The sequence below is a fragment of the Heterocephalus glaber genome, unplaced genomic scaffold, assembly GCF_053883595.1.
Source record: "Heterocephalus glaber isolate CG9 unplaced genomic scaffold, H.glaber_assembly_v1.0 deba00001571, whole genome shotgun sequence".
NCBI lineage: Eukaryota > Metazoa > Chordata > Mammalia > Rodentia > Bathyergidae > Heterocephalus > Heterocephalus glaber.
The window spans coordinates 9,071,510-9,097,299 of NW_028258356.1; the positions used below are offsets into that span (position 1 = coordinate 9,071,510).

Sequence of the window (25,790 nt, forward strand, 5' to 3'; positions counted from 1 at the left end):
TGCTGAATGATACTATATTCTAACTGGGAAAGTTCAGAGTAGGAAATTGAGAGACAAAGTTATAGTATATCATTGTTGATAGGCACTTGAGAATAAAGCAATGTGTGCAGTGAAATAGTAATGGAATTTCAGTGTGGAAAGATATTTTTATCAAGAAATTTTAGAAAGGCTGCTCTGAGATGGTGGTATTTGAGCAGAGACATAAATGAAGTAAAAAGGTGAGCTTTCTGTATATTGTTTAAGAGCAAAGGGAACAAAAAATATAGTAGCCTGAACCGAGACTAGAATTGTTTGAGATAGATTACAACATATTTTTAAGTACCAAAAGAAAAAAAATTGTATGTTTTTTGAAAGATACTGGAAAATATTTTTAACTAATGTAATATTTCATTCAAATATAAAGAAAGAACAAATCCAAAGACTGTTTTAAAGGGAAAGGCTAAAAATCGTTTCTTGTGGTACCTTGTATAGTCCAAATCTTTAAAAAGATAAAGAACCTAAAAGGAAAGAATGATTAATCCTATGGAGGACAAAACATAATGTAGAAATTATGTAAAAGAATAAAAGATATTACGCATTAGTTGAAGTGGAGAAAAAAGTAGGTTTTCCAAAAACTTAATAAAGCTCTAAAGAAAATGAGGCTACATAAATACCTATTTTATTGTACTGGAATGTGTTTTAATCTATCAGTGATACTCTACCTATAATATCTAAAGTTGAGGCATAAGCAAAGACACATTTTATGTATGTCTATCTTTCTATCGGATTTTTTTAGTTGGATCATAATACATGGTGATTATGATACACATGATCAAGCAAATAAATTTCTGAAAATCACGATTTAAACATTAGCCTCATTTCTATGTGCAGAACACCATGGTTTTATTATTATAAAGAGATCTAGAATATAAAAGCTTCACGTATTGATGAAGTTTGTAGTATATGATATTAAAGAAAAACGTGAGAACATAAAAGAATCTAATACCAAAAGAAAAAGAAAGCAATGTCCACTTTCTATGCTGGCAATGTGGCAGGTCGAAAAAATATGAAGTCAGAATTGAAGAAATCAAAATCAAGCAATAAAGCTTGAATTTGTACCTGGCATCCATCCTTACATATGGATTTGTTGTAATACTTCTGTCTTGTATTTTGGACCCTAGAGATTCCACTGTCTGTTATTAAAACTCTTCTGAAACAAAATACATTAAACATTACTCTGCAACCCTTCTCTTGGTCAAATTTACATAAGCAAGGCTGTTTTCTTTTGAAAAATATTAATTTGCATTTTCCATGTAGATTATATTATCTGTTAGCAATAGATTATTTTACCACATACACACCTGTTGTACTTATTGGAAAAGTTAACAGGTAGCTGGTGCTAAGAAACTAACCCCAAACTGCATGTTTTAATACAGCAAATATTTATTTAGTTCACAACTTTGTGGATTGACTATTTGGGCTAGGCTCATGAAGGAAATGTATCTCTGCTCCATGGGCTCACTCATGTTTGTGGTTAGCTGCTGGTCGGTAAGGTGGCTGTTTCTGGGGATTGTATGCTCTCAGCAAGCTGGTTTATAATGACTTCATCTAATACAGTTGGGGTGACTATAGTTTCTTGCCACATGACTTTTTTTCATCTACTATAATAGCCCAAGCATTTTCACTTGGCATCATATGGTTCCAAGGTCAGCAAACAAGCAAGAACTGTTATAGAGAGAGTCTACATAAATCATGTTTGCTAAAGATGCATTGGACAATGCAGCCAGATGGCCACCCCAATTCAAGGTTGGAGAAACAGATTCTATATCATTATGGGAAGAGTGGACATTGTGACCATTATTATAGTCTACAATAGACATTACTATATATACAACCGACCCAATATATATACAACAGAGCCAAAGAGAAAAAATAAACCAGAGTACTGCTTTGAAGGGGCTATTGGAAATCAGTTGAGGATTCTTTTTCTTGATTTAGATGGAAATTATGAGTTGGCAATGTGCAGGACCTCTGTTAGTGGTCCTCATATCAGATGACTCTGGATAATTATGGATGGCAACACTTCTGTTGTCAGCTGACTTGTGCCAGATATTATAGGTCAGTTCTGCCAGGTTTTGGTTTCTGCCACTGGTTTTTGTTGTTGGACCTCTTTAGGCTAAGAGCCCCTAGTGTTTAATGATCTTTTTTTTTAAGGCAACTTCTCTGTCTACACTATTCAGGATAAGAAGTATGAGTAGATTTATAGGACCTTGGGAGCCCACATTACCAGAAAAATAAGTCACAAGTAAGTTTACCACCAAAGTTATTATTTTAACGCGACCTGTGCTATTGTACAGGAGGTCAGTGCATTGGAGAGAGCCCTCCTAGACTAACTGGAGAAGTGTGTGAAGAGTGCTGCTTATACAGCACCTTCAGGCATGTGATGGCCTAAGTAGGTACAGAGCTCCAGGACAGTCCCATCTTTCATGGCCCCGACCCAGTGAAGGAGCAAGGTGATGTGAGACAATGTCCTGTCTCTGGGAAAAATGGCAAGGCTGAAACCAGGGAATCTTTGGGAAGGCTACCTGTGCTCATTACAGCTAATTGTTATTCAGTGAGGTTGGGGATTTTAATAATGAGCCTAAATCCTTCCCTACTTGATCTTAGCCATGTTGGGTTGTCCTTCCCTCCCTGCTTTAAAGAAACAGCAGCAGTGTCTGAAGTAGTGGGAGATGAGGATCTGCACCACAGCTGAAAGGCGAGCTGCATTCCTATTGGAGTGGCCTTGAGGAGATTGGCTGCTAAATAACCCAGAAGACTGAAGTAAGTTTTTCCAGTCTATGATGGGGGATGTGAAACGGCTATGGCTAAGCCACTCCACTCCACTTCTGGCCAGCATTGGAAAAGGGGAGAGTCAGGTACTTCTTGTCTGTCTCAAGGCCATATAGGAAATTTTTTTTTCAAAGAAAACCAAAAAGAGGAAGAATGGTAAGGTCAAGTTGAGGCTAAACCTTCTTTTACTTTGCTAACTCTTGACAAAGTATCCACATGGTTTGAAACATTCCTTATGGTAAATGCAATAAACATATGTGAATTAGTGTATTTAGAATTTCCTTATCAGAAGGCCCATATAAATTAGACTTCAGTTATTTGAGTGTGAGGCTGGGCATCCTGCTTCAATTCAGAATGCCCACAGGGTACTATCATAATTTGCCTTGTTGGACATGGAGATAATAAAAAAGATATCATGTCATATAAAGCCATTGTTTTGTATAGTTACTGCATTTTAATGTCTCATTTTATCAAAAATATATGAAAGCATATTGCAACCTCTATAATTTAGCTTATTTCTTAAACTCAACTATGTTACCTAGCAACCACTGAAGAACAACTTTATATGTTTCAAAAAAAGACAAAATAAATCATATTAACTTGGCAAACATCTGTTTTCTTGTGAGATTAGTCATGTTTTCACAGAGACAGTCCTGCACATACACTATTCTCAGTGTCAATTATACTCCCATTGCTTTATATTGCATCAGATCAATAAAATTCTGGCTCTCAAAGAACCACTGTTCATTCAACTTTGTTGAAAACCTAATTAGGCTTTGATTGTCTGGTGGCCTTTTGTCATTGTGGGGGCTGTGTGATTGGAATTTGAAATGTGGAACATGCGGTTTGTATAGAGGACTGACTAATCATTTGTATTTAAGTTTTAGAAATAATTCTGTAAAGATAGGAAGTTTATGACTTACTATTAAATTTAAGCAGCATTTCTGAAATATATATAAAGTATAGTATTCAGAGCTCTAAGTTTTCTCCATGAATGCTAGGCTCCTGCTAAGTGCCTTAGTTATTTCCTTCCAGCCATAATCATAATTATATATCCAGACATCATGAATCCTGAGGAGATGTTCTTTTGATACTTAACAAGATCTGGGAGATCACAGACAGGCAGTGTCTGGAGATGGAGGACAATATGTTCAATAGGACAGAAGGTACTGTTGGTGACTTGCTATTTAATAGAAATGCTTCTCCTGAAGGCCCTAAGGGCAAAGGTACTAAAAGTACATTAATTACTACTAATGTCAATATTGTCATGAACCACCACTTAGAGAAAGCCAGCTTCACAAAAAAGCCTACAAAAAGTACATCAAAGATTGCATGAAATCAATCAAAAGCAAACTCAAAGAAAAGAGACCAGAAATAGAGACATCTTTTATGACAAGGGCTGCAGAATGAATCAAGCCTATCCTCACTGATTTCCAGTTTTAGTTCTTTGTTGGTGAGCATCAGTCAGAAAGATCTTCCCTTCCTGGGACCAAATATCCAACACCCATAACTTAAAGAAGGAAATAGTTCATTAAGCTCAGTGGATTCAGTCTGTGGTCAGCTGGCACCAAGACAGAAACATCATGGCAGAATGGAATGGCAGAGCAAAGGTGTTCAGTTCATGTTAGCCAGGAAGAGAAGGGGAATAGAACCAGAGAGGAATATGACCAGGGATCACTTGTAGTCCCAAAGTCATTCCCAATAACCCATTCAAATACACACAGAAAAATGTGCTTTACTAATCCAGTGAATGTTTCCCAAACAAATCAATATGACAATCCACCTTAAATGTGAAATTCCACCCTTTGTCAAACACATCTCCTTAAATTGTACTTAATCTCCAAATAAACATCAAGTCATAATTCTACCTAACATGATACAACTCTTCTTCAAATATGTAAAACAGTAATCACTTCTCCAAAGCCTCAACAGTCTCAGCATTGATAAAATATTCAAGTCAAAGTCTCCTTGAGACTCATGGCAAACTTGTAGCTGAGGAACTATGTAAAATTTTTTTAAAAAAGACAAATTATATCTTCTGAGCTACAACTAGAATTACTCATCGTTCACGACTTTCAGCATTCTAGAACTTCTCTAGCCCTATTTCCAAACCTTTCCAAATTCCTCCAACAAACTAGTTTCGAAGGCTTCTAAACCCCTTGGTTATATACCTTCACAGCAACAGCCCCATTCTCAGTACCAATTTACTGTGTATCAGTCAGATTTCCTGTTGCTAGGACTAAATACTTAACATCCACCACCTAAGCAGAAAACACTTTGTATAGCCCATGTTTTCTGAGAGTCCCACTCATGGTTAGCTGGCTCCAAAGCTGAAACATCATGGCAGAAGAGTGAGGTGGAGTAAAGCTGCTCAGTTGATGGTGCCCAGGAACAGTACGAGAGAGAAAGGAGCAAGGGATCACATATAGTTATCCAAGTCATGCCTCCATGACCAATCCAAATACACACAGAAATGTGTTTTATTACTTTGGACAGCTACTAAGCCAGTGAAATTGAGAGTCCACCTTAACCATAAGAGAATGGTTGTTTTCCAAAGTGCTGAAACAATTGTGTGACCTCATATATAAATTTTTAAAAAGTGGTTTAAAAATGGAAAAAGTTAATAAATTTGATAATGATTTTGAATCTATCATCTATTATCATAACCACCTGTTGCTTGTCATCTACACAACACCAGAATGAGTTCTTCATTTATTTTAACAGTGATTTATTTGGAGTAGAAGCATTTTTTAAAAAAAAAAAATGTAGGTAACCAAGATATAAAATGTTTTTAAATTCAAATAGAGAGCTCTAGAGATTGTTATTCTCCATTAACATTTTAGGCTCAGCTGCTTACCTGTGTGAACTCTGGCAAATTGCTCAGTAAACCTAAAGCTTAGTTGTATCACCTGTCAAAGTAGAATAATAATAACTCTTTAATATATGTTTTTGAGAAGTGTGTTAGTTCTACCTGTGTAGAGCATAGTGTGGTACAAACACATAATAAGACTCGATGGATTCCACTGTTACTATTACTTTTACTCAAGTATAAATAATTAGCACTCTGAAAGTCATAATTAATATTCAAATGAAGAATACCAGGCTGTATGTTGTACTTCATTTTCTCACTTTATCTAAATCAATCAATTTTCTTTTGTCTGAAAAAATTGGATTTCACCAATGGTCTAACATTGCTCATGGAGAAAATAGAAATGGTAGACTTGAGAAACACAATAAAAGCTCCCAAAAACTGTAAAATGAATTGTCATGAAAGACCTTTGTACTTACCAAGTCTGTAGAATAAAGAAATACTTCATAGCAATTCATTTTGGGAACACAATTAACTTGCTATTGTGGAAAATTAAAATGTTAGGGAAATGAATATTATGAAAATTAGAATTAATTACCAGAAAGATAGATACAAACATTTTAACTCACTTCTATGTTCTAATATTTATATACCTTCTGAGTCGTGTAACTGAATATTTGTCATCCCTCTCCTCTTGATTGGCCAGAGTAAGTCTAAATGTTAATCTGCAATGTTTCTCTTAAGAGGAAGTTTTCAAAAAAATTACATTTGAGATGTCTCTTGTATTGGGAAGGGGATTATCAGAAAATAAAGTCACAGTGATGACTCTTTTGTCTTGGAAATATAGATAGTAACATACCTTCAAAGATCACCATTCAAATTCATATGGATTATTTAAATCCATATCCTTGTCTTAAAAAAGGAATAGAATGGCTACAGGTGTTTCCGAGTGAAAAATCATGTCTGTGTTTGAAAATTGGGTTTCTAATTTTTTTGCTATAAGAACATGAAAAGTGCACACATTTGTCAATGGAGAATATAAAATTTAAATTTAGAAGTGTGTGGAATATCCAACAATCTTTTTAAAAAGTTTTTGTGGTTTTTTGTTTGTTTAGGGTGTGTATGTGTGCACTAGGGATAGAACGCAGGGCCTTTTCATTGAGCTACATCCTCAGCCCTTTTTTATTTTTCATTTTGAGATAAGATCTCCCTAAACTGCCCGGTTTAGGCTCCAACTTGTGATCCTCTTGCCTCAGTCTTCTGAGCCTCTAGGATTATAGACAGGTGCCAATGCACCTAGCAAAACTTAATCTTAAATTTAGCTATTTGAAAAAAAGATTTAAAATTATTTTCATTACCATAAATCTAGTGATGGAGGTTATTCATTCAAATAATAATTACTATCATTAATTAGTGTTAATATTAATGTTAATATTAAAATATAAATTTCTAACTTTAGATACCAATAAATGCTGTTCAGCTAAGGCAAAACTAACTATAGGTTTTGGTTAGACACACTTCTTAAAACAAGCCAATTGTGGGGTTAACTTTACACTCTGCACTGCTAACAAACTGCTTTGGGCATGATCAATGGGGCCCGTCTCCCACACCTTTACCTTGGAGTTAACACGACCCATATGAAAAGATGAAAACCAGCGGAAAAGAGGATTAAAATGACATTTTATTAAGAACAGTTATACAAAACAGTACAAAAGTAAACACCCTGGAAAACTTTAATTTTGCCCTTTTTATTGTTTATAGCAACAGAGAAGATAGTATGGTGTCATTTAAAACGTATGCATATTAGAGAAAGAGAGGAGCAGTGTCCAGCCTCACTGATTGTGGACAAGCTGATAAACTCATCTGACCCTGTTCCGTAGAAGCATGCCCATCTCGCATGAAGGAAACAGGAAGTACGAGTCTGTAAACTGATCAACACCTAGAAGTGAATGCTATGGTGGGATGTCATCCCCTCATGAGTTCCCGGGAACCGTGGCAGTGATATCAAAGCCGCACCTCTGAATCCTGTGTCAGGGTTTTTGAAGTGCAACAACTTATAGTCATTTACTTAAGGGAAGCTATTGTTTTAGCCTGAGAACACTGCTTAATTTAGCCATCAGCTTCAATTAACTGTTCTCCCAGAAGATGCCTGGCTAGCTACCCTGGTATACCTCCCTGCCTCTGAGTTTTAAAATATTTGAGCTGTGAGCTGTGACCCAGAGACATATTTTTGTTGTTGTTATTTTGTTTTTTAAGATTTCTGCCCTTTTGGATGCCATTGTTTCCCTTAAATAGCTTAATTGCTTTTGTAGTCACTTGGTATCCGGTGAATTTCCTGGTTCTTGTCTGATCTGTTGATCTTATGGTTATTCACTGACCTTCACTCCTCACCTTCTGGGAAAGCCCCTTCATCAGGGTCTACTCCAGCATGTGCAGTTGTTGCTGCACACTCACTTGCTGTCCATCTGAGGTGGTGGTCTGCTTTCTAGACCCAAGTAAGGTGCTGCTGAGTGCCTTTCTTCTCAGAGTGCTGGGCCAGCTTTGGCCTCCGTCCAGTGTTGATTGTCCTCTTGCCACTGTGGCCAGTGCTGCTGTACCTAAAACTCTTCTCATTAAATATGGCTTTCTCCGTGGGACTAACTGGTGATGAGTGTTCACATTTGATGATCTGAATCCAAAGTCTCACTGTGCTTCATTTTCTAGATGCGCAAATGATGCTTTTAAACCTTTTTTTTCTCACTAATTTTCTTTGAATAAAAGTGAAATGATGGTTTGAAATCAATTTTATTTGTGTAAGATTTAATATCATGGAATCTTTTGATTATAGAAAAAGATGCCTAGAATCCAGTAACCTCCTTAAAATATTATGCTGCTGTCTATTTTGTTCTTGGACTTTTATGTGTATACCTTAAGACTGCTTATATTCTACTTTTATTTTGAATCTATTTTTTGTTTTGTTATACAAGTATCATAATTTTATTTTTCATGGCCATTTAATATTTCACTGAATGAATAAACTATAAGAGGCTCCATTACCTTGGAGAAATGAAGGAGTCCTTAGTTTGGCTGTGTGGCAGCCCTCTGCGTGTCTCTGCTGGAGCTGGACAAGCACAGTGGCCAGTGAATTTCAGGATGACTGACACTGCTAACGCTACTCCAAATTTTGAAGAGATGTTTGCAAACAGATTCACAGAAGATGACAAAGAATACCAGGAATATTTGAAACGCCCTCCTGAATCCCCTCCAGTTATTGAGGAATGGAATAACAGAGCTGGTGGGAACCAAAGAAACAGAGGCAATCGGTTGCAAGATAACAGACAGTTTAGAGGTAGGGGCAGCAGATGAGGGTGGCCAACTGACAATCGATCAGACCAGTGGCATGGAAGATCCTGGGGTAACAGTTACCTGCAGCACAGACAAGAGCCTTATTATCCACAGCAATATGGACAATATGGTTATAACCAGCAGCCTCCCTACAGTTACTACAGATAGAAATATTGGCGACAGCTTTTAGTAAAACCATTTACTTTGTTAATATAACAAAAACTTGTGTGTGTCCTGTTGATCGTAGTTTTCCATCTCATTTTAGAAAATGGATTATTAATGTTTTAGAACTTGAGACGTTTTAAAAAATAGATCTTACAGAGAGATCTAATGGTTGCTGGGAATAACTACTCCCCTAAAAATACTGTGGATTATGTTGCTTGACTTCTACTTCAGATTCTTCATTTCAAGACATCATAGTGCTTTGAGTTTGGTATACTTTCCTTGTTTGACCTCCAGAAGTTCTGTTTAAGACAGAAATAAAAAATGTAAATAAAAAATGCTTGCTTTTACTTAGTAAGATAAAAAGATATCCCTATTAGATTCCAATTCAGATGTGCTTCTTTCTAAAATTCTACAGAAGTAGTACAATCAGTTCACGAATGCACTGCTATGCTTATTTATGATGTGTAACATCAGCATTTGAAAGCTAAAACAATTGAATATTTCTTTTGGCTTCTGTTATATGAGTATGGTACTTTGTGACTTATTACTCTATAGGTATAGTCAGCTCCACAACTAATTTGGTCTCTTTTTAGAGGAAAATCAAGAATAAAGCTATGAAATGAGAAAAAAAAGAATAAACTATAATAGTTGAATAATAATAATTTCCCTCTTACTTGGTATTTAATATGGTTCTTCATTTTAAATACTATGATTAATATAAGTTATATTTTCTTAGCACAAAATTGTATACAAAAAAGGGACTAAAGTAGGATGCTGCAGAGGTGTATGTTAAAATTAAAGCTAATTTAAGCAATTAAAAATACATGTTTTGTCACTGTACTGTTCTACCAGCTAGATTATGGTCCTTAAAAATTCTGAATTTCAAGTGTCATTGCTTATATTTTTACAAATATTACAAGACATTAAATTTAATTGCATACACACAGTCAGAAATGCCAAAACTAATATAGGTTTTATTTGTTTTTTTGATACCGGGGATCTAACTCGGGTCCTTGGGCTTGCGCAGCAGGCGGTGAAACCACTGAGCTAAATCCCCGGCCCTGCCAGAACTAATACAAACGAGAGGGAAAGAGATTTAGAGGCTGATTATATTCTTTCTTTATTAAAAAAAACTGCCTTTACTGAAATTTGGAACTATAATCACCATCAAAATAATGTTGTACATGATGTTCAGTTTTACAAAACAGTCTGCCTATGCTTATCCTACCCCTTCTATGAATGTGTAAAGTAAGACTATAACTGTAACAACCACTGTGTTCACCTCAAGTGAATATTGTGAAGAACAAATTAGATGACCCATGTGTAAACTGTCCAGCAAAATTAAGATTTAGGTGTAATTGATACTTAGGCCTATTTTCATCATTATTTATAGAGAATAAAAAAAGTTATCTCAATTTCCAAGGTTGTTGGCAGTAGCAATTTGACCAATGTATATATCCATACCCTTTTACCCTGGACCAGTAGTAAGAAATTAAAAGGAACTACAGAGGTCCTATTTCAGAGCTTCAGAACAAAAAAAAAGATGAGTTTCTGGTAGTAAAGAGCTCATAATAAGTGTTCAGAAGGTGCTATTAAATGAATTTAATGAAAAAAAGATAACTAGGAATGAAGATAAGATCTTCAGCAGAATTGTGAGTATAGGGCAATGATCTCTACAAAGGTAATGCAACCACTTGCAATGGACTTGAACCCTGTATAGAGTCATAATTGAATTCTCATGTATGGAGGTGTTCTAGGAAGGGTTTTTGGCTGCAAGAATGTCTCTGTAATTTAAATTAATACGAGCTTTCAGTAACAAACTTCTGGATTTCAGTCTCTGCACACTAGACTTCTATTTCCACTTATACAGTCCAAGATGTTTTCTGGATAGCAGATATAGAATTGAAATGCTTTGTTTTATAAAAGTCAATAGCTCAGAGTGATGAAAGCATACATTGTCAAATTGTGTCTTCCTTCTTCCACCTATATATGTATTTGGAATTGGCCTATGGGCAAAAAGGATAGATGATAGGAATAAGATATTTTTATGGGTCAGTCTTGGAAGAGGTACAAATTACTTCAGTCTCTAGTCCATTGGTAAGAACTAGTCCACATTTCTTCACCTAAGTATAAGGAGAGAAGAGCCAGAAATAGTTTCTGAATAAGAAACTGTTAGCTAAAGGTAATTCTATGCTCTGGAAAGGAGAGAACCAATTTTGCTGAACAGAAGCTAAAATGTAATAGGCTCTTTGACAAGGAGTAGAGGTAAGAGGACTTTATTCCTGAGGCAACTGGAATGTCATCCCTGTTTGGCTCATCAGCTCTTCATAAAAAAATAATTGTTACACCCTTATTCATTTTCAAAATTATGTAGCTGAAGTACAAATTCCTTGGACTGTATAGTTTCTGTCTCATCAGTGCAATTAAAAAACAAAAAGTAATCTCAACACTGACATGTATATATCAATAACTTTAAATAAGAATTGAGTCACTGTTATTTTAAGAGAGTATGTTTTAAAATGTAATTCTTAGGTACCATGTTCTCTTGCTCATAATAACGATGCCTTATGCTCTGTAACACATTCTACTTTTTCAGATGGTTTATATGACAGTGAATCCCTCCGATAATCCTATGAGTGAGGCAGGGTCGATAAGGGTATGATCCCTGCATTAAAGAGAAGGAAAATCAAGACCAAGCAGTAAGAGCTGAGACTAAGAAGCCCAGCATTTCTGATTGCTGGCTCCATACTTTCCTCTTCTGAAACCCTTCAAAAGTTCAATTGAGGGGAGGGGTAAGATAGGGGAGAGTATGACAGACTGGGGAGAAAATACAGGAAGTTAGATGAGCTTCCAGATTTAGGGAGAGTATTTGCTTGAGTCCTCCAAGTTGAGTGAATGTTTTAGACTATGTTTCACACGATTCTTGAGGAACAACATCAATCACAGGAATACATCTGTAAGGAAACGGACTCTGAAATTTGACTTGGAGGCTTGAACTATTGGCTACAGTAGAATCTCCGATGTTTATTTATTACCTTATATTTGTATACAGACACAGTATGAAATCATATAGTGAACACTCTGTCTTTTGTGGGGGTTTTTTCCTCCATTTTTATTTTTATTTTCCACTTTACTTCACATAGCCCAATAATTCATAAAAGATTCAAATGGAATTCTTAGCAATCCAGAAATTATGATACATTTAAAGTGAAAGGATTTTAAGATGAAGCTTTGGAGAATTTTGAGGTGACTGCTAAGTAGATGACTTCTGAGGTCTGGAGACTCTCCTGTGGTCCTCTGGCTATCCCATTCTTTGAACAGTTTTGCTTTGCAGTGTGACAAAACTGCAGAGTAGCAGCTACTGTTGGCGGATTGTCTTGCACTTATGTGGATCTAGCCCCTACCCGTGGTAATTTGAAGCAATAGCATGTCACTGGAGAGAAACCACCCACAGGAAGCTGATATGTCATCATGTATGATTGTAATAAAAATGAGATTTGTCAAGGTGCCCTTGGCAAACAGTAAATTGGAGGACAAATCTCACCATGTGTCATGCACACACATACATATTTTATTACAATTATTGTGGATTTAAAAATTTCAAATATCTATGAAAATAGAATGTACTCTAGTAGGAATTAAAAGCTTTCTAATAGTCTTCTTGCTTGGAATTCATGATACAAGAAAACAATAAAAATGGCAAGAAAACACATATTTTAAATCTTTTCTCCCAGAAATTTCATTACTGCAGCTGATCATCAATTGATAAATGTATTATTATTATTCCTGGGTGCTGGATTTTTATTTCTGTTACTTTTCACTGTGGTTTTTAACACAGTGAGCAGGATGTGCTCTGATGTGTCCAATTTCCATATTTTTAGCCTAACTGAATGTACACTGTCCTGTGGCCACTTAGACAGACAGATAGACAAATAATCTCTAGTCTGAGATAACTTTTAGACAGATATCTTCTATTATCATTAACAATTTAAAGTATTTACAGCATAGGAATGAATGTCTTACAAAGAATATTTACAATCAGCATGTATGGGCTTGTGTTTTTCTTGATAAGAAGAGGTTTCCTGGGTAGGGAAAATATTATGTAAGCCATGAGTTTTTACTTTTTAAAAACACTGAAAAAATTAAAATTATTTAAATTTTAAAATTTTACAACAGTTTAAACCATTTTACATTTATAAACAGTTTAAAATTAAAATTCAGTGCTTTTCACTGTGAATAACATTCTTGCATTTCAGTGGTTCTCAAACAGAAACACACACCAGAACCATGTAGAGTGGTCGTTAAAACTTGGTTGGCTGGCCCCGCCTTCCCTAGTTTGTGGAGTCAGTATCTGGGCGGGGCTTGATAAGTTGTATCTATAACAAATTCTTAGGTGACTCTAATCATGTGGGTCCAGGGATAATACTTTGAGTACCACTGATGTGTAAGTGTTTCTATCAGTCTTTTCTTCATTGCTAATTTTTGGAGTGTAAGTGGAAATATGTCAAAGCACTAGAAACTCTGATCTGCTAAGACACGTGTTTATTCTCTTTTCATTTTGAATGTCTTTACATTATTTTCATTCACATGTTTTGTGATATGCCATTTGGTCATAGGAAGATAGTTTCCTAATTTTGCTTTGCATTTGTTAGCATTGTTTACATAAAATCTTCAGATTAAGACAAAAAAGAAAGAGGTTCTTAACTGTTTTTCCTTTTTTTTCTAAATGAAAAGTTAATAAAACTTTTAAAAAATATTCTTTGATACAGTTTAATAAACATTTTAGCTCATGTTGTCACATTATTAGACTTAGCAAATTGTTAAGATGGACTCCCCGTAGAACTCTGTAAATGCCAGATATTGTTACAATCAAATAAAGGAGCCTCTAACCCATAGGAAATGGGTGTCAGATGCAATGACAGTAGTTGTAGCAGGTTGGAGTTAAGGAAACCTTATAAATGAAATATTTCTTTTAATGTGGGCTCAGACTTCAAATTTGGAACCATAAAATCTGACTTCTTTGCATTGCCTACTGTTGTGACCTTGAGAATGTATTTTACCTTTGTGTTTTAGTATCCTTTAAAATGGAATAATGATTCCTTCCTTTTAGGAATATTTGAGAAATGAATGAGTTAAACCATACAAAATGTTTAAAACTGCCTTAATCTTCACATTATTAGTAGTAAATGCTATATCCTAGAGAAAGAATGCCATGTAGCCCATTCTTGTTATCCCAGTAGCAGTGGAAATCCAAGAGAAGTGAAATAAAATTTGTTATAACAAGAATTATGCTCATAATAATATTTAACTTTTTTTGCAAAAATTCTCAAAATGTCATGTTCTTTGTAGGAGGAAATATCATTAATCAGGCCCTGTGCATTGAAGACAGGGTAGATGGTTCTTCATTATGTGTTTGATTTCTGCCAAATGATTTGATTGTCCACGCTGACCATGAAATTACCCAGGATGATTGTAACTCTTAAAGTTAGAGCAGAAAATCCTAACTCAGGTGCTGAAGTATTCAGTACATTTGAAATGGTAAGGATTAGAGAGCGGCACACATGGCTTCAAGTCTTCTCAAGAATATAGGGAGAGATGGACAAAGGATTTTGGGAAGATACCACTGGATGAGAGGGATGGAAACAAGTCTAGGCTGTGATCACCTGAGAGAACACCTAGAAGGTTTTAAATATTGGCTAACATGTATAGTTCTCTTCCCTCCATCCCTCCTCCAGGACACACTATTGGCCTTATTCTTTTTGATGTGCCCACAATGCCAACCAAGCACACTGCTTCTCAATAAATGCTGACTGGTTTGATTTTATTATGAGTGACACAGTACTTGACTGACCTCAGTTATTTTCTCTAGAAGCAAACTGCACGTAATATATTCAGGACATACTACTGTTAGCATGATAATCCCTATCCCTGCTTTTCCTATGCTTTACATTTATGTCTGTTTCTGTTCACCTAAAAATTTTGTCTCCAGTATGAAAATCGAGAGCTGTCACTAGATTGCAAGCTGATTTATTGTAGCTATGAATGTAAAAATATAAATTCAAGAGTAAGTAAAAATATCAACATAATTCATTCCAGTAAAACCTGAAGTTTAAGGAGTACATTTGATATCTGAATACCAAGAAATCCTAATTGAGTGAGGTGAAGTGCATCACAGTTTAGGATACTGATGTTGTTTGTTCCATCTAGCTTTATGATTGCAATAATTTCAGCAGACTACTGACATGTTTCCTCTTCTCAGAGAGAAAATGGCCATCAAAGTACTTAAATAATTAAATGCAGTGATAATGGAAAGAAGTATTTATGCATGTAAATGTAATTTATTCATTTTTTTAAGGCTGGTAATTTCTAGGTGGGCATGTTATAAGTGATATATCTATGTGACATATGCCAGAATTATAATATATTGATGATTATGGAGTTTCACTTTTTGCAAGGAAATTTTTGCCCTTTTTAAATGTAAGAAAATATATAAATTTTCTTTAATCTTAAAAATGAAGACATTTTAGAGTGATCTTGTGTCTGCATGTTAAACCCACAATACTGCACAAATTTTGTGTATGGAATACATGTTATATGCATATCATGTTAGGTGTATGAACACCATGTTGATGATCTCATATGCATCAAGTCAGGCTCTTTTGATTGTCTGATAAATGGGGATACTGTTATCTAACTCAAGCTACAGATTTAGATTTCTCCACTGAATCAAACCTATTTTACTTCCAAGTTCTGCTGATTTTATTTCCTAAATATTTGTCTTTTATATTCTCACATCTTTGCTGTAAAGTCTCCGTATCGCTTAACCTGGACACTTTCAATAGCTTCATTTTTCAAAGAATAATTTAAATTGTTTTCAGACAATAAACATGAAATATTGTCAAAAATCCTACAGCTAAATATAAAAGAGAAATCCTCTGTTTTCTCACCCTTTCTCCTCTCCAGCAGAATAAAGCAATGCCCACCCTTTCAGTGGTGTCCTATGGCATTTATGCGATATTTCCAAGTAGTATTCTGTAATAGCCTAATTGATCAAATTTAAAGGTCATCTATTGAATTTTTAAGTATGAGGATTTACATCCTTCATACTCTTCTTCTTTCCTGTCTCACTTCAGTATGCTTACATTATACATTCACTTAAATCCATATTGTTTTCATTATTGCCACATAGATATTATAAATTGAAAATATTATTCACATTCTATTCTTTGGTTATAGTCCCTTTTTTGAACAAAATTTGTTGTTATTTTTTCTCTAGAACTAATATTTGTTGCCTTACTTTTTTATTCAGATAATTTATTTTGAATCGCTGGCTAAGATTTTCCAGTTTCCAACAGCTCTGTAAAATATATCCCAATAAAATTTTCTTTGTCATTGAGACTGTCAGATTATTATCAGCACTAGTATTTCCCTGGCATCAATGGTCCTGAAATAATATACCTAAAATGGTTGCTCTCTAGGTCTGCTACATAACAAGTGAATTGAACTTTCTTTTGCTATCAACCTGGAAATATCTTTTGCCTCTCTCTTATATGTGGTCACTTGTTTGTCAGATTCCATTATTTTTTTATTTGTCATAGCTTCCTAACAAGAGGTATATTGGACATAATTTTTTCTTTTAAGACATTTTATATGAATTATCATTTTACTATCCTATTCATTTGATAGTTTGTGTAGGTGTAAAATTTGATATTAAAAATCAGTTTTTCAGATATTCATAGAGTTTCTCTATATCTTCTAGCTGCAATGCCGCTGTAAGACTTTTGATGCCACTATGATTCCTGGTCCTTTGAAAATAACTTGTCCTTTTTGGATTTGCCTCTTTGTGGCCTCACCCCCTTGGAGTATTTAGGGTAGTCTCCCTATCCCTGGTCATCCTCGTCAATTTTTATCTCCTTAACTCTACTGAATGTTTTGATAATTTTATATCTCTTTCTCTTTTGTAATTCACATTTCCCTGACATTTGACCTACTGAATCCATTCTCTAATATGCTCATGTGTTTTTTCTTAGGGTCCAAAATTTTGCATTTTGATCTACTTTCCTATAAATTTTCTCAATTTAATGTTCCAATCTCTTAAATTTAAAAGTTTTAGCTATAATTATTTTTCAACTTGCAACAATCCTGCTTATTCTGTGGCTCTTTAAATATATATGTGTGCGTGTACATGTGCATATATTACTCTTTTCTTTTGATGGATGCAGTATCTCTTTGTTAGCTTAAATTATTAGTTATAATTTTCTTTACACTCTCTTCTGATCCTGGCTTTGTGGCTAATTTATGCTGACTTTGTTTTGCGCATTTTGGTATTTTTCAGAGAATTTCATCAAATGTCTGTGTATCATCAAATATGAGGCAATAAAAAGTTCCTTGGAAGTTATTTGTATGTGAATTTGTGAGTGTCTATGCCCACCATGCTTAGAGTTCTCAGTGTTACATTTTACACCACCCACTGGCCAGTTGGTTGATTTATTTACATGAAATATCAAGATCCAGTGATCTTAGGAATGATCATTGTTGTTGAAGATGGGTTTCCCAGAGTTCTGGAATGACATAGGGGATATAGAATTCTACATTCCTGAAAGAGAAAATGCTTAGAAGGGGAATCAGTTCCTGGGGTTTCAACAGTAGTATACACAATTTTATTTAATCCTTCTGATTTCACTCTCATGCCTTCAAACTTTTGATTACCTGGTAACCATAAGCCTGGATTTGCCCCCAGACCAGTGATGGCACACCTTGTAGAGCTTTCATTTATAACAAACAGCTGGCTGAACCACACATAGGTTCACCACCACTGCCTTAAACTTTCTATTTCCTACCTCTTGATGGGGCGAGGGAGAGATAGGTAAACACATTATTCTTGAAGCTAGTTCATATGCTCTTCCATTTGATCTGATATGTTCACTTCTGGAGCCATCCTAGTTTCTGTGGGTAAACCTGTTTCCATTGCTTTAACATCTCCCTCTTCTTTTACACCTCTTTGTTAAATTGTGTGTGGGTCTTTTCATCTGTCTTCGCTATCTGTATATTGTGGTCGTGTAAAATAGAGTTTGAGTTTTGATTTTTGTTCTTGCTGTCCTGAGGGCAATTTTCGAAGAGGCACAGGACAGAAAAGTATGTATTTCATCATTTAGAACATGCAACATCCATTTAGATTACTCTTAAGTAGTCTCTGTTTTTCTGTCTTTCTTTGCTCTTAACTGTGCTTCATAAGCGCACCTGAGTTAGGGCTGTCATTTCTGTCTTCTACATAAACTAACTTTCCCCTAAAAATCTTAAAGACAGCCTCCTTAACTTTACATATGATTTTTCTTTGCCTGATCTTTACCTGATTCCAGTCTTTTTCTCTCTAGTATTTTCATGTGCCCCTTCTTCATGCCCAGGCAAAAAAGAATCATTCATGGCTCCCTGAACTCACTGGGCTATTTTATACCTCAGTTCCTTTGTAGGCTGTAGCATTCTCATATTGCAGCATATATGCTTCCCTATTCTGCTGTCAGCCCACCCTTTTGTGTGTCCCTCCTAGATCTCTACTCCTTGTTCTTCTATAACCATAGTTGTGGTGAGGGAATTTTTTTTTTTTTTTGCCATTTTAAAAAAACCAATTCTCTCTTTGAAATGCAGTAAATTAGCCTCATAAATAAACTTTATTTTCTCCCTGAAGTTTGGTGAGAACTATTATGTGATGTCTTAGTAGGCAGGTAAATTACCCAATCAGGTATGCATTAGAAGTAATCGCTGGCTATAGCATACAGCACAGTTTCATGCTCAGCCTGCCTGCACTCAGACAGTTTCCGGGACTGTTAGAGCAATTTGAGTGAGAGATGATGAGACATTGAAACACGGCAATTACAAGCAGCAATGAAGCATAAGGGTCAAGAGGTATTAAGCAGTTAGAATTAGCAGAACTAGGTCAGAGACTAGGTGTGAAAAATAAAGAAAAAAGTAAAAGAAATGACCAGACTTCAAGTTTAAGAGTTTATTTGCCTTCATAGACCATGCCCTGGCTTTTTGGGGTTGTTGGTTCCTTAATATTGACCTTAGAGCAACCCTCAAATATTTTGGAAAATTTACATCAACTTTGATGTAAAAATTAAGAAATATATATATTGAATTATTTAGTTGGTAAATGTATTAAATGTCTTGTGATACTGATGTTATCAAAAGCACTTAATGGATTCCATTTGTAACTATACCATATGCAACTCAATATTGAGATTTCTGCTAGATCTGTGAATCATTTTTGGTTGTTATAAGGAAATAAAAAAGCTTGGTACTTATTTTTAAAAAGGTTCAGTTAGCTCATAGTGTATAGTTTATTTAGCTCATAGTTACAAGTTTAAGTCCATACAACAGGGAGCCAGCTCTGATAAGTGCCCTGGTGGTTGTGTCACTTCATGGTAGCTAGTATCACAAGGTGGGAGTATGTGCCACAGTGGTAGGAGTGTGTCTGAGAGGGAAAGACTACACAGTAGGGCAGGAAGCTAAAAGGATAGAGAGTAGCCAGGCTCATTCTTTTATAACAAACTTTGCACAGGAGCTAACTCAGGTGTATCAGGAGGACTATTTTGATCCCTTCCAAGAGTATGCCTACAAGAACTTCAGGGCCTCCCACTAGGCCCCTCCTTGTTGGGGACTTAAACTTTTCCATGACCACAGAGGACCAAGCCTCCAGTATATGAACTCTTGGGGGACAAACTACAACCAAACCATGGCAGTCTGCAAAAGTCAGGGGACTGTACTCCATAGATCTCTTTTACCTATGAGTTCTATTATAGCAACTGAAGATCCAGTGTGTAATCAACTAAAAATAGCACATGTCATACACTGATTTTCCAACATTCTTTGTCTAATAGTGGCTACCACTCTTGAACTTTTGTGCCAAAAAAATTGATTGAAAATCAGTTTTTATGAAGATATACAGGTTCACCACTCCTGCCTCTGTTTTTGTATAGTAAGAGAATATTTATTTCTCCCAATTCAAAGTAACTCAGTCACTTCTAGCTAAAATCTCAGTCTTTGAAAAAAAGGTCTCATGCAGTTTCAGATATCTTCCCTTCCCTTGTATAGCTTTCCTCTCTGATATGTTATACTGGTGAGGGCTGGCAAATACGGTCATTATCATGGTACCAGTGTTAGGGACAGTTAGGGAGGGAGATAGGCAGGGACGTAGGGCGTGACTAACATGGCAAAGGGTTATAGAAATGACTACCTGCTTACTTATGAAGTTGCCCTTTGTGAAACCTTTGCAGGTGTGAAACAGTTAATTTTAGGAGCCAGCTTGTATGCATTCGCTGTGTTCCCCTAGGCTCCATGATCCTTAGCTCGCCACAGAGACAAAGGCTAAGACCCTGATTGGCGTAGATTACACCAATCAGTGAAACAGTTATTTTTTCAGGACCAGATTACCTTTATAAGTACATGCAGAGTGAAGACACCAGGTGAAGCTCACTGAAGTTTCTCGCTACTTTGTGGCCTGCCACCTGACAGCTTTGTCCCCACTTTTACGATGTTATAAATAAACCCGTTTCTCACCGCTTTCATTTCTGACTTCTTCATTCTCTGCAGGGGACCTTCCACTTTAAGCCAGCCTTACCTCACTTCTGCATTCCTCACCAGAATGAGAATGAGGACCTGAGAAACACAGGGTCATGTCAGGGGAGACCCTTAGCTACCTAGACCCCCACTGGATGCTACACCAGTGTGACATATCATCATTGCTACTGAAAATATTGCTGCTTGGGGAGTGTTGAAATTTATGCATGTCAGATATGAGTTATCATAATCTGTCCTCACTTTTTCTAGCCCTTTCTACCTTCCTGTGTTAGGTCTATGTGCCTTTCCTGTTTTGTTCTTAAGAACTCTAGCACCACTGTTTTCTCCCAAACAAATCTACATGGCTCTCAGAGGATTAGGAAAGAAAAGAAAAGAAAAACCGATGCTTTCCTAGTCTGTTGGGGTAGACACTGTGCTGTGTAATTCCCTTCTTAGGTCCAAATACCATTGTGAAACTCAAGTCAGAGGGCTGGCCTATTAGAATCTTTCCCGGGAGCTTTGTTTCTTTCCAGTTTTTTTTCTAATACTAGTTTTCCTCTTTGTAGGAAACTTACTTAAATCAGTGGTCACTCTTCATTAACCACAGTTTACAGTTTCAATGTATGGTTTTAGTCCTTTGCTATTTTCCACGATGTAGAGGCCCAGTTATTGCTGTTGAAATTCTAGATTTCCCCATAGTGAGCAATCACCTCACACCTGTTAAGATGGATATTATACAAAATACAGAGAATAGGGTATTAGTCATCTTTGCACTGCTGAGACAAAGTACCTGTCAAGCACAGTTTAAAGGACAAAAAGTTTATTTTGTCTCATAGTTTCAGTGGTTTCAGTCCATGATAAGCTGGTTCCAAGGCAGAACATCATATTAGAAGGACATGGCAGAGTCAGCTGTTCACCTCATGGCAGTCAGAAAAAGGAAGCGAGAAAGAAAAACAGAGAAAGAGAGGAAGGGTTGAAGGACAAGTAGATATCTTTCCAGGTCATACCCAAGGTGATTCCCCTCTTCTATCAGCACTTTGCTATGAACTCATCAATGGACCAATCAACTGATGAAGTAGGGAAAAAAGAGCCCCTATATGTCGATGGAAATTGGTTCAGCCATTATATAAAATGTTAATGTGATTCCTCAGAAAACTAAAAGTAGAGTTATTTTATGGTCCATCAATCCTACTTCTGGGAATTTAGTCAAAAGATTTGAAATCAAAATGTTGAAGACATATATATGCTTCCATATTCATTACAGTCCTGTTTATAATGTCCAAGTTATTAAGTCAATCTAAGTGTCCTCCATTAGATGAATGGATAAAGAAAATGTGGTATATATACATAAGTGAATACTACTTAGTCTTAAGAAAAAAAAAATTATGTAATTTTCAACAATGTGGCTGGAATTGGATAACAGAATGTTAAATGAAATAAGCCTGAGAGATAAATACTTTATGATCTCACTTATATGTTGAAGCTGAAACAATTGAACTCAGAAACAAACTCATAGAACTCATAGAAACTCACAGAAACAATTGAATTAATAGAAATAAGAGAATAGTGGTTATTGAAGACAGAGGATAGGGGAACTTGGAAGACAATGGTCAGAGTACAAAGCTGTAGTTAGGCATGAAAAATAAAGATATTTTGCACTGTATGGTGAACAATGTTATGGCATCTCTTCGTACCCAAGTTAAATAAAACTAAAATTTGTTAGTTTGCCATTAAAAGAAATGTGAAAAGAGTAATCGTTGGTTTCTCAAATGATTTCTATCCACTGTTGGTTAGGTTGTTATTAGTTTAAAAAAATTATTACAAACTAAAGTTTAGTACTCTGGAGAATCAGAGTATGCCTTCTTTTGATGTTGTTTTACATGACATATTCACTTTACAAAAGTAATATAGTATTAAACATGTTATCTTTCATTTCACCCTTTTACTATAAAGAAAATAAGCACTATAAAATAAATATTGTAAGGGCATGGGACAAAACTAAAAGGTCATTGCAATTTACAACAGTTTTCTTTAACTAGTTATTTTCATTACATTTGGATAGATAGCTAAGATTCAAGGATTTGGCAATAATAATAGTTCATAATAAAGTTAATAAACTCATAATTAATGTAAATATATTTTGTATTAAAATAATGTACTAGTGGCAATTTACTATATAACAAATACATATTTAGTTAAATTCCATGTTTCAAAGTGTAAATTCATTCAATGTTCAGAGTAATAATATTATTCAGAGGTAGTATTATTGCCATTTTACAGATGAAGAAACTGGCACTGAGAGAAAATAAAATGTTCAATCAGTATCCATCTGGATACTAGGGGGCAAAATAGAAATTTAATTATACAGAACGTTCCCCCAAAGAATACAGGTGATAATAGGCCCTAAAATTCATGCTAGTAAATATTAAATGTAAAATATGCTAGTTCACCTTTGATATTCATTATTTTTAATTATTGTGAATGAATTATTATATGCACAGTTGTTCTCAAATTTATAAATAGCCCTTTGGTAAATGTACTACTATTAATTCTACATTTTTTGAAATACAGTTACAAAATGGGATAATATTCATGTTTAAAACATTAACAGCTGATCAAAATCATTGGAGAAAACTGGCTTTGGATATTCAGAGGTAAATCATGCTTGAAGCCTGGGCCAGAATCTTGATTATTAAAATCCTCAATGACTGTCTTACAGAAATTGCACAATGCTGAATTATGATTAACATTTCTCCCAAATATACAAATGTTTTTCACTAAGAATCTTATAATTAACCCATAGCATAATCCTGCAGAATATATTATCACACCCTTTGCAGCTCATTCAATTGAAGATAAGAGATTAATCACTTAACAGTTTACCCAAGCATCACTTGGGCAGCCTGTTTGTTTACCTACTGACCATCCTGAGTGCCGCCCAGGCAGATGTCATTTCAACCACTTGATTCTTGTATTGAATAAAATTGATAAAATTGTCATTTCTGTATTTTCTGTTATGTTATAAAAATTAACAAAAAATATATGCAATTTTTGGTCATCCTGTATTTAAATAATTGGACCAATAAGTGGTTTAATGCTTTCATTTTGTGTGTATGCATGTAAATGAACTTTGCAATTTGAACTCCAAATCAGAATATAATTTCATCATTCTTTTTGTTTATTTGAACAAAACTTTCCAATAAATTTGACAAGGCTACTAGTATCCTCTCTCACCAGAGCGTTACAGAAAGTTTGATGAATTTGAAATGCTCTTACGTAACATGTGTTCTTTGCTTAAACACTGTCTCATTAAAGACAGTTATTTTTTCCACTATTCAGCTTATACATATAAAATTTAAGAATATGAGGAAATACAAGTTTTCATATTGTATATATAAAATAATTTCAATGTGTCTACACATTGTTTCATGATGTTTTTATGCTTCAACATCTAAATTATAATATGCTTTTGGAAAATGATGCTTTCCTCTTTCTTGTGATTTTCTTGAAGGATCTTAAGAAGTATATTTTACTTATAAAAGATACATGTGATAGAATATATTTTAAAAAGTATATGGGACCTATATTTTAAGTAGAGATTTGTTTTCAATTTATTTGTCATTGATTTCTCTGGTTGCAACTAAAGTTCACGTTACAATCTGAATAAAATTTCAGATGTTAGAGACAGTGGACAAGTCAAAGCTCTTAAGTCTGTGGTATTGTTCTGGAAGAAACCCTGGACTAGGTAAAAAGGATATGTGAGTTAAGTCACAAGTTAAGATCTTAAAGCCAACTAGGTACCTTTCTATCTGTTTTCGCACCGAGGTTTCAGAAAGCCTAAAGTCTAAGGCACCACTGACATGTATTAGGAAAATGAAAGTTATTCTTGCAGTCATTATTGATATTTCCATCCTGTTTGTTATTTAAATAAATATTTTCCATAGTTTAATACCATCATAAAACAAAATCCATGCAAGATAGAGGCTGATGGAGGTGGTTTCTTAGTACAAACTTAACAGGCCTGAATTAGAACATGGCAATCTTAATCTTACTTAGATTCTCCTGAGGTAAAGTGATAGACTGATCTGTGACCCTTGTGAACCAAAAGACAGAAGGAGTCAGGAATCAGAGCATCAGAAGCAAGTAGTACCTTTAAAAAATTTTTTACCAGTTTCTGAAAACTTTGTGAAACAATAACTTAACCAAGTATTTATTGGAGAGCTATGATAGCAAGATAAAACTAGATAATGCAATAATGATAATGAGAACAGGGACTTCTTTTCAGAATTAACCCTGACAGATATGTCATGCTATCTTAAATAGTCCTGACACAATCCTGTAATGTAAGTATTATTGTCAACATTATATTACAGATGAGGAAATTCTAAGTTTAGAAAGATTAAATGTGTTACACAATGTCCTAGTGATAGTGTATGTTTTACTGCACCTTAAAGACAGACCTGATTGCAGAAGTCACACACACACACACATATTGATCTTTAAAGTCAAGCCATGAAAGAGGCCATGTGCCTATGGAGAGACCGGTACAATTCAAATCTGACTCAACTCAAAGTTTCTACCAGAAAGGGAAACTATGAATTCTATAATTTATATGATATGCAGAGGAGAAGAAAATGCTCATACACATCTTTCAGAAAACTTAATCATCACTGCATGTATATTAAATACCAATTTATATTTTTCAAAGCACTCATTTTCTTCATATTGTTATTTTGAATATTTATTCCTAGGATCCATTGCAAAAAAAAATAGCAGTCCTACTTTTAGGCTTTCCTATTATAAAAATACTAGCATGTGAATGTGTGTGTGTGTGTGTATCTTTTGATGTAGGTATTGATGGATGTGTTTCAAATGTTTATGTATAATTAAGACATATTCAAGTTTATTCAATACTTTTAAACCAGAGGATTGAATTTTGTACAATATTGAATCAAAATAGTAAGATAAACATATGTGAAATGTAACATAGGGGTACTGTCAACATATTGTTACATAAAAAGTAGAAATTGCAAAATATGCACACTATGAGACAAATTTGGATAAAAATCTCACCATGTATGTTTATGTGTCACAAAGTAGTATGATGAAGTGTGGGACAAGGAGT

At 35.0% G+C, this 25,790-nt stretch overlaps 1 protein-coding gene and 1 pseudogene across 9 annotated transcripts in view; both read left to right on the forward strand.

The window, feature by feature from the left end:
• The window catches only part of Nav3 (neuron navigator 3), an 813,909-nt gene that overhangs the window by 540,216 nt on the left and 247,903 nt on the right, over window positions 1–25,790 (forward strand). The window lies entirely within an intron of this gene.
• Window positions 8,526–14,725, forward strand: LOC147823675 (RNA guanine-N7 methyltransferase-activating subunit-like protein pseudogene; annotated as a pseudogene).